This window comes from Tupaia chinensis, unplaced genomic scaffold (assembly GCF_000334495.1).
Source record: "Tupaia chinensis unplaced genomic scaffold, TupChi_1.0 Scaffold000350_1, whole genome shotgun sequence".
NCBI lineage: Eukaryota > Metazoa > Chordata > Mammalia > Scandentia > Tupaiidae > Tupaia > Tupaia belangeri.
In genome coordinates this window covers 9,078,709-9,087,671 of record NW_006159844.1, presented here as the reverse complement: position 1 = coordinate 9,087,671, position 8,963 = coordinate 9,078,709, and the positions used below count along the sequence as shown (strand labels likewise).

Below are 8,963 nucleotides of genomic sequence, written 5' to 3'. Positions count from 1 at the left end.
TAAAGTTGGCAGGTGAAAAAGCTGAGAAGTGGGATACTAAGGAGAAGAAACCTGAAGCCAAGAAGGCTGTTGCCAGTTGCAAAGTTAAAAAGGGTAACCCTAGGCTAAAAAGCCCAAAAGGGAAGCCCCATTACAGCTGAAACCTGGTCCTAGTCCATAGCATTGGCAAGTACTGGTACTCCTGGTCTGAAATGTATTCCAGGAAGGCCATGGACAAGAGGAAATACTTGGCTATTAAATTAAGGATTAAAAGAAAAAGAAGGTTCTTGCCATCGTCACAAAACAAGTTGATGGGGACAAGAATGGTGGTACCTGGATGGTTAAACTTTGCAAAATCCCTAGGTATTATCCTACTGAATATGTACCTTGAAAGCTTTGGCACCATGGCAAAAACCCATTCAGTCAGCATGTGAGAAAGCTGTGAGCCAGCATCACTCCTGAGACCATTCTGATCATTCTCACAGGATGCCACAGAGGCAAGAGAGTGGTTTCTCTTAAGTAGCTGAGCAGTGGCTTGCTACTTGTAACTGGACCTCTGGTCCTCAATCCAGTTCCATTGTGTATAACACTCCAGAAATTTGTCATCGTCACCTCCATGAAAATTGTTATCCTCCATGAAAATTGATATTAGCAAAGTAAAAAAAAAAAAAACAAACAACCCCAAACACCTCACCAATCTTACTTCAAGAAAAAGAAGCTACAGAAGCCCAGATACCAGGAAGGTGAGATCTTTGATACAGAGAAGGAGGAATACAAGATTACAGAGGAGTGCAAGGTTGATCAGAAAGCTGTGGAGTTGCATATTTTACCAAAAATCAAAGCTGTTCCTCAGCTCCAGGGCTACCTGTGATTCGTGTTTACCCTTACAGATAAAGTTTATCCTTTCAAATTGGTGTTCTCAATATCTTGCCAAGAACCTAATTAAATAACTGAATGTATTTTTAAAAAATGAATTGGAGATGTTTAGTTGTCATATGATCTCATAGGAAAAAAAAGGAGATTATTTTTTGAGAGAATTTTGCTACTGGGTGTGCGTGCTCATTGGAGAGACAGAGACAGAGAGACAGAAAGCAAGAAATCACACCCCTCCACCACCCAGGAAGGATGGCCATGCCATAATCCCTTCTTTGCCATTCTCTTCTCAGGATTTTGAGCATGCATGCACACACACGTGCCTGGCGTGAGTTTCAAGCCTCTGGTACTGGGACTTGAACTGCGGTTGGCCACGTGAGAGTCCCGGGCCTTAACTACTACACCACCTGCTGGCTCCAAAAACCAGTTTCATAAATTTGGTAAGAGGAGTGGAAATGTCACCATATAAACAGAAAAATTGGGGATAATAGAAGAGTAGTTAAAAGACATGTCAAAATAAAGGAATCAACTGCAACTTTACAGCTAGTAACCCTACCTTAAACCTTTTCATTGACGTAAAAGATGGTTCATAATAATTACAAAATAACTTGATGTTTTGAGGTTGATGTTGAATCATTTCAGATAACTTGCCTGGGCATCATCAAGCAGTAGAAAGAAACCTGTTCTTATATTAGTTTACCTTCCAGTTATGTGCTGTGTTCTGATCTGACCTATGTTGGAATCATCTTAGACCTCCTGCTTCTTTGTGTGTATGTGGACAGAATGTGGGAGGTAGAAGAAAACTGGCCTCGACTCAAATTCTTACCATTTCTGTTGCCAGCTATTTAACTATGGCCAGATTAATTTAATTTTCTAATCTTCACTTACTCTATATGAAATACATAATCTAGAGACATCATATATCATATGAAGATAATTGTCAAAGATCACAGTAAGTGGCTAATTGCTTTTTTTTTTTAAAGAAATCTTTTATTTAACTTTATTTATTTATTTATTTATTTATTTATTTAAATTTGACCAGAGAGGGACAGAGCAAGAGAGAGAGAAAGTAAGAAAGTAAGCTGCCAGTTCTAGGACTCGAACTGTGGCTGGCCATGTGGGAGTCCAGCACCCTTAAGCACCATGCCATCTGCTGCCTGAAGTGGTTAATTTCTTGTAATGATGTTTCACTACACTAAAAATGCCTGATGATCAAATATAGGGTGTGGAGGTTTCTTTTATTAGCTACTTTTTATTATTTAGCTATTTATTATATAAAATTGTTTTGGCCATTATTTAAACACGTGTTTATGAGCACCTGGTATAATAAGCAAAGGAAACATAATATTAGTTGGTGAAGCAGGATAGAGGCATAAAAATAAATAATTATACAGGTTAATGTTTGTTAAGTGTCAGATGCTGAAAGAAATTATGGAGGGTTGGTTTGGATATGAATATGGAATAAGGGAATTTAGAAAAGAGAGGAGGCTGAGGATAGGCTTCTAATTTCCCCAGTTGTAAAATGGGCATATTACTTGCCTCATAGATTATTGTAAGGACTCAACAAAATAAAATGTCTAAAATATTGGTAGTGCTTTGTGACACATGGATTTTAACTGGTATTACTGTTATTTTTCTGGACTGAAAGTAAGTGGCTCTTTTTGTCATTGACTATTTTAACTTGGAGATGACACACACAAACATTTCTGGTTTCAGCAGGGAAGAGTGCTTTGATTAACTAGTGGTGCCAAGGCAGGTGTAAAGGTAGGCTGGAGTCAGGGAATGGTGCGTATGGGTTGCTGGAGTGACAGTATGTGCATGAGTATTATTCTTCCTTAAGTCCTGTTACCTCCTGTTTACTTCAAGCCTTCTTTTTACTTCCTGTTGAACTCTATAATATGAAATGGCAAAACTTCAGAAGTAGAATACCAAGTTTGTATCTGTCTTTTTAGTTACTCAGTAAATTAGCCCCAGAGTAGACAAGAATTTGAGATATCACCCCCTTTCCACAAAACCTGTGTGCATTCTCCCTTTTATATTCTAGTTTTCCCATTAAAAAAAAAAAAACTTATATCCTCCACAAAGCTCAAGTTCTCACGATGGTTTACTCTAGTCAGATTGTTTTCCTAAGGGAAACTATGCACATGAGAAAATTAGAGTTTTGATTGAGAAAGGGACGAGTTAGTAAAAAAGAGTCATTTTTTATTGGGAAAGAGAATGGACTGTGAGGAAGATTTGTCTTGGGGCTAGCAGATGGCATAGTGGTTAAGGCTCTGGATTCCCACGTGGCTGACTGTGTTTAAGTCCCACACCTGGTGTCTTGCTTTCACACTTTCACCCCCCTGTTACTCTCTGGTGAGCACACATACCCTGCAGCAAACTTAAAAATAATAATAATAAATAAAATAAATAAATAATTTTAAAAAGAGAAAGATTTGCCTGAATGGCTGTCCACTTTAAGATGGTAGGATACCTAAGATGGATAGAAGGGTACCAGAATGGTATAAATTAATGCTAAAGATGAATGAAATTTTAATATTTAAGGGTGTTGAAAGGTATAAAACTTTAAAAACAGTTAAGATGTTTCTTTATAGTCCTATTCTTTTCTCCCTTAACTAATTTTTAAAATTAGAAATAGTACACATGTGTACATGCTGAGAGAGAGAGAGAACTCTCCTACAGAGCACCACAGTTCCCTTCCTCCAGTCCTCCAACTGCTAGAATCCTGGCATGAATGCCCAGTATATTTTCAGGCAGGCTAACTCTGTGTTCAGGCTGATGACTCAAATCATGGTCAGCATGTGGCTTCCAGCTCCACTTTCTGGTACTGTTTTGACTACAACAGAGACCAAGACCTCTAATTTTTTACATCCTCTTCCTTTCCACTTCTAGGTACAGTATTAGTACCTTGCCTTTTTGCCGTCCAAGGTGGCCTCAAGTTTTGTGTTCTGAACCATTTCTTTCTCCTATCTTTAATTACTGTCTCTCTAAATCCTTCTTTTCTTCTGGGCAAACAGGTAGGATATTATAAACCTCTCCCGGGTACTGTTATTTATTGATGGAGCTGTTACTTTGTCTAACCCAGCCACATGAAGTTCTGTGCAAACAATAATGAATGTGACTCCTTTCTTGCTTCTGATTTTTTATAAGAAGTATCATTGGCTTTCAGGAAGGAGCAAGAAAGTAGATGGAGAGACAGTGAAATGATAAAATTTGGGCTGGATGCCCTCTTCTACTTTCTGAACATTTTTATGGCTTTGTGTATCCTTGTATTAAAGTATGGGCAAAAGCTCGTTTTTTTATATAACTTTTATATAAATATTTTTTATGTTTTTATCTTATATTTAATTATTCTTTATACTACATGAAATGAGGTTGTATATTCCTGGTTGTACTCTGTTCTCATTTGAAAAAATGGATTTAATGCCCCTAGTTATGTGGTTTTTAATTATAATTTTAATTTATTTTTTACACATATTTATGAACTTTGGTGTTTAACTGTATTTAAAATTCCTAATTTTTGGAGCCAGGGAACAGAGTAGAGGGTAGAGAGTTTTCTCAGGTTTATTGCTAATACCAGGTAAATGGTAATACCTACTACTTAGTTCATTCATGAACATGGAATCCTTACAGAAAGAAGACCTGATTCCAGATCAGAATCATCCTTGGAACAGTTAGCGATGTTAACTTTATAGAAATATTTAGAGCAACCTCTCTTATGCCTGTTTCCTTTTTAGTTATCTCTTCAGTTTGACATGGTCACAGGGCCATTTACCCAAACTTGATGATTACTTCGTAATATAAAAGCAGTCCCTCAATCTGTTTGAAACTCACTGGTGATGTACAATTGATTAAATTCACATCTGTTAAAAATGATAGAACTTTGTTGTAATAGAGTGAGGAGGATGCAGTAGACTGTCATTCATTTTGAGTGGCATTGTGGCAATTGAAATAGTTCAGCTTATTGAAGAATTTTATATCCTTCAATGCGTGAGCTACCATGAAGATATGAGGCAGTAGGAAATAATGATCTGTGCCATATAACTTCAGCTAATGATGACCTCTTCAAAAGGTTGTTATTCCCAGGATAGTGGATTCTGAAGTTTCTGTGTAAACCTTCAGCCAGTAATACCTTATACGTTTTCTATTAAGTTTCTGTGAGGAGTTGCTGTACACATTAAAAAAAATTCTAGAAGAAACCAATTTGTTTCTGTAATTATGAGTTGTTTGTTTAGAGTCTTTCCCCATTATTTAAAACAATATAGCTTCAGATTATGCCAGCATTTCATTTCTGATAATTTTATTAATCAATTAAAGTAAAATGGAAAAAGAAATAAATGGGACCAGCATAATGGCTATGTCGTAATGGCTATGTCGCTGGACTCCCATGTTGTCAACTAAGGTTCAAGTCCCAAACCCGGTGGCTTAAAACTCATGCCGGGCGTGTGTGAGTGTGTGCCTAAGATCCTGAGAGGAGAATGGAGAAGGGATTGTGGCATGGCCATCCCCTCTGGGGGGTGATTTCTTGCTTTCTGTCTCTTTGTCTCTGTCTGGTGAGCGCACTTGCCCTATAGCAAAAATCTCTCCAATAAAAAAAAAAAAAAAGAAAAGAGAAATAAAAGTCGTATTTGTTTTGTTTACTGATACATAGGAAAAGTAAATAAATATGCATATAATTTTTCTGTTAATGTAGATGCTATACTTTATTAGGAGTTCAGTATTTATTTTTTCTTGTTAAATTTTGCATATCATCTTTTTGCAGGAGCCATGTTAATTAATCTTCTCTGTATCATTCCATTTTTAGTATATGTGCTGCTGAATGAGCACCTGCTAAATTTTGAAGAAGCACATTTAACATGATGACGAATTTGCTCACATTGCTGAGCTTTCATTTTATCATTCACTATGAGAAGTATTTAAAGTATGTATTTTCTCTGGTTTTGGATTTAACTTACTGTTGAACTAAACTAAGAACTTTTTAAAAAATATAGTGTTAGAAATTTTGTTTTTCAATTTTGTGTAAAGATTTTTGATTGTTCCAGTTCCAATTTCTAATCCCAGTTTGAATTTCAATCTATCTCTGTTCAGGCCATTTTGAACAGAGATAAATAACTTAGATTACCCACTTCAAACGGAGTATAAGTGAATAGATGGTATCTATAGTCTATTTTATTTTGGTTTAGTTTTTACTGTGTTACATTTAGAACAAGCTGAGGTTGCCATTGCTATTGCAAGTTTTAGCCAACATACTAAAATAAGAAAAGGAAGTATAGGGTATTAATAGTAGGAATGACAAGATAAAATTGTTATTAGTCATATTTAATATATTTTTCTACCTAGAAAATCCAAATCCAAATGAAATAATTAGAAAAGAGACAATCAGGTTTTTATTTTAAAAACTGAGAGGGCTCTGTAAAATATTTTGGAGGCTATAAGTGAGATATTAGATCACTATATAAAAATCAGCAGTTTTCTACTTCTATTTTTGGCAATGTGGCAGACTAAGTGTTCAGAGAAACTCTTTTGCAATAACATACCTTAAAATATTAGATGGACTATTAAAAAAATTACTTTTCCAGTGCATGACTGAGGTAATTGGAAAGGAAGATAATTTTTCAGAACTTAGAAATAACAATAAAGTATAAGCTCATTGGTATGAGTGTGCACTGGAATTGGTGTTTTTCTGAGTGTTACCTACAGATCTTTTGTGGCTTAGAGCCTATGCATTATAGTCTATGTGTCAAGGAATGGAGATGAAGTTTGCCTGAGGAGGGAGGACAGTTCAGTAGGGAATCACCTCCTAAAAGCTGGGGCACACAAAGGATAACACCTTAAGGAAGTAGGGAATCTATGGAAAACATCTTCACTAGGTGGTCATTTCTAGGAGTACATGCTATTTTGGCTTTGGCTCTGCATAAAGAGAGAGGAAAAAAGGAAATTTTAGGAGAGATTTTTTAAAATGACAAACTGTTTTCTAAGAACAGATAGGAGGGGGCAATATTTATGCCAGCCCCTGGTTTAAATGGAGGAATGATGGGACTGGCAGGTTACTCAGTGGCTGGGGTACTGGACTCCCACATCGCCAACCACAGTTTGAGTTCTGGACCTGGTGACTTGCTTTCTCTCTTCCCCTTTCTTTCTCTCTCTCTCCTTCTCTCTCTCCCTCCTTCCCTCTGTATCTCTCTCTGGTCAAATTAAAAAAAAATGATAATAACAAAAATTAATAAAAATGGAGGAATGACAGAGTAAAACTGCTAAAATGAAGGTATTGAACAGTTGTGAGTGAGAACTATTGAAAACCAAGTACCACATTATCTTCCTCAAAGAATTTGCATTGGAATTCTCAAATATTGAACATTAAAATATATACTATGTTAAAAAATGCAGCTGGAAATAAAAATATGTTAAGGAATAAAAGACTATCATAATGTATTATGATAAGACACTGTCATAATTTATTGTGCATGTTTTAAAAAAACTTAAAATAACTTCTAGAATTGAAGATGAAGTAATTGAAATTAGAAACTTGAATAAGTAAAACAATAGAAATTAACTGCAAGGTAGATAAAAACAAAATACCCAGAATGTAGTATACAAAAAAATTCAAGAAAGAATTAAGTGGCATGGAGGATAGAATGAGAATGTTTAACAAAGTAATAGAGTTTTAGAAGGCGATAGGGAAAATATGGTGGAGCCTCAAGTTTTTTTTCAAGCTACTGAAACTGGGACTTGAACCTTGGTCAGCCATGCGGGATTTGGTTTCCTCTGTGCAGCTTTACCCACTGACTACATGGTCATCCCAATATTGCATTTTCTACATATTGAAAGTTCATGGCAACCCTGAGTTGAACAAGTTCATAGGTGACATTTTTCTAACATGTGTTTACCTCATATCTCTGTCACATTTTGGTAATGATAGCAATATTTTAAACATTTTCATTATTTTAACATCTGTTATGGTAATCTGTGGTTGGTGATCTTTGATGTTACTATTTACTTGTTTCGGGGTGCCATGAAGCATGCAATATGAGACAGCAAATTTAAGTGTTGTGTATATCCTGACTATTCCATCAACTATCTCATTCCCTATCCCCTTGTCCCTCTCCTTTGGCCTCCCTATTTCACAAGACATGACAGTATTGAAATTAGGACAGTTAATAAGCCTACAATTGACTCTAAGTGTTTAAGTGAAAGGAAGTATTAAATATCCCTCACTTTCAATCAAAAGCTAAAATGATTAAGCTTAGTGACAAAGTTAAAAGCCAGGATAGAGGGACCAGTGGATGAGGTAATGGACTCCCATGTAGTCATCTGTGGTTCAAATCTCGGATCCGGAAGTTTGAAACTCACACTGCACATGTTTGTGTGCATGCCCAAGATCCCAAGAGGAGAAAGGAGGAGTAGGGATTGCAATATGGCCATCTTCCCCTGGGGTGATTTCTTGCTTTCTGTCTCTGTCTCTCCATCAAGCACACACTGCCTATAGCAATATATATATATATTATATGATATATATATATATATCATATAATATATATATATAGTTAGGATAGAGGGGCTAGCAGGTGGCATGGTAATTAAGATACTAGACTCCACATGGCATACTATAATTCGAGTCCTGGGCCTGGCAACTTGGTTTCTCACTTTTCCTCTCTCTCTCTTGCTCTGTCTCTTTCTGGGCAAATTAAAAAATAATAATAAATAAAAATTAAATGAAAAACTATAAAAAGAAAAAAGTGAAGATAGACAAAATTCACATTTCCTCTCAAGTCATCTTTATCAAAAACTAGGACTCTTATGCCAAAATGAGCCTACTTCAGTGAACATGAGTAATAAGGAAGTAAAATAGTTAATATTTAATTCTATAAAGGCCAAAAGAGATGAGAAAGATGCAGAAAAAAAGTTTGAAACTAGCAGAAATTGTTTCAAGATGTTTAAGGAAAGAAGCCATCTTCATGACATAAAAGTGCAAGTAAAGCAGCAAATCCTCATATAGAAGCTTAGCAAGTTATCAAAAAAACTAAGCTAATTGGGGTCCTGCGTGGGCCTCCCCGGGCCCTGCGCCAAGGCGGCGGCGGGAGGTGGGCCTTGCGTGGCCCCTCGGGCCCTGC

General features: G+C 36.2%; 1 protein-coding gene and 1 non-coding gene across 2 annotated transcripts in view; one reads left to right on the top strand and one right to left on the bottom strand.

The window, feature by feature from the left end:
* The window catches only part of NUBPL (NUBP iron-sulfur cluster assembly factor, mitochondrial), a 223,074-nt gene that overhangs the window by 66,464 nt on the left and 147,647 nt on the right, over window positions 1-8,963 (top strand). The window lies entirely within an intron of this gene.
* LOC114008516 (U6 spliceosomal RNA) lies at window positions 5,569-5,679 on the bottom strand. Its single transcript, XR_003550037.1, has one exon. It is a non-coding gene; the product is annotated as a U6 spliceosomal RNA (small nuclear RNA).